The sequence below is a fragment of the Saprolegnia parasitica genome (assembly GCF_000151545.1).
Source record: "Saprolegnia parasitica CBS 223.65 unplaced genomic scaffold supercont2.72, whole genome shotgun sequence".
Taxonomy (NCBI): Eukaryota; Oomycota; class Saprolegniomycetes; order Saprolegniales; family Saprolegniaceae; genus Saprolegnia; species Saprolegnia parasitica.
Genome location: NW_012156466.1, coordinates 135,122 through 136,497, shown reverse-complemented (window position 1 = coordinate 136,497; position 1,376 = coordinate 135,122).

The following is a 1,376-nucleotide window of genomic DNA, read 5'->3' as shown; positions in this document are numbered from 1 at the left end:
GAGCTTGGTGCGCCAAACGCTCGACGGATTCGTCGAGAGATGCTTGTGTGGTGGCCTGCAAAGCGATTGAGGCGTCGAGTTGGTCTTGAAGAGTCGCGACCTGAAGCTCAGATTCGTCCAACGAGGCCTGCGCTGCTGTAAGCTGGTGCTGGTACTCGGTACGAAGCGCGTCCATCGTGCGAAGGTGGTCGGCGGCCATGACATCCTGCTCGTGCTGTTGAGCACGAATCGTGGCCTCGGCTGCCGCTGCTCGGGCGCTGGAGGTGTCAAGTTGTTGTTGCAGTGCTGCTGCGATGGCATTTGATGCGTCCAGAGACGCCTGCATCGCGTCCAGTTGGCGCTGTTGTGTGTCTTCAAGAAGTTCCAGGATGTTAGCAGCATCAAGCTGCGGCAGCTCAATCGCGGCCTCAAGTGGTTTTGGCGCGTTGGCATCGGTGTCGAGATGATCGTGTTGCTGTTCGTCAGCAGGCGACTGCGTGGTGGTAGTTGTCGTGGGTGCGTCGGCGGCGACGTCTATCGGCGTGCAAGTGGCGTTGGAGTAGATCATGTACGCCAGCCCAGCACTCAAGGCGACCATTGTAGCGCGTCCAAAGTAAGCAGTCATGTTCGTCGTAGCAAGTTGATTCGATTATGGCAAACGGTCGATGTTTTTGCTCATGGCCTTTACATGATGTAAAAGCTATCGAGCTAAAAGGTTGCACTTGTTCTTTGTATACCGAGTGTAAAGGGTTGCTATCGAGCTGAACCATGGCGGAGAAGCGGGCAGCCTCGAATCGAGCTTTAAAATCCAAGGCTAAAAGCTGCGAATGCGAATACTGTCGATCGATGACGGTCATCGTGATGCGTTGCATCACCAGTATGCTACACGTCTGCAAAGCAGCGTCGATGACTACACTATCAAGATGCGCACAACTTTTGTAGACACCCAGTTAGTATGCTAGCACTCATAGTAAGACAACGCGTCGACTTTCTGGTCTACAGCAAGAGCTAGATTCTGCGCGACGATTATGCACGCGCACATATGCCAGGATCACGTAATCGAAGGCAAGATTTGAAATGAGAATCAAAGCGAACGATAAGACAGCCATAGTGCAGCACGACAGCTTCTTCGGGCGTCTTGATGCGTGGCACCGTCACGGACACAGTCACTGGAATGGTCCAAACAAGGGATTCAGATGCGAGTGTGTGCCGAGCTCGAAGTGTTCGCTTCGTCGTGGATCGGAGCAGCCAGTGATGTATTGACTAGTGCGTATCCCATGATCCTACGCTGGCTTGTTCACTATTTTTCTCGATTTACACACGTACAACAATCCCCGTGCACTTGTCGCTCGGTGCGCCACGTCATGATCAGTTGGTCGAAACCGTCAACGTGAGTG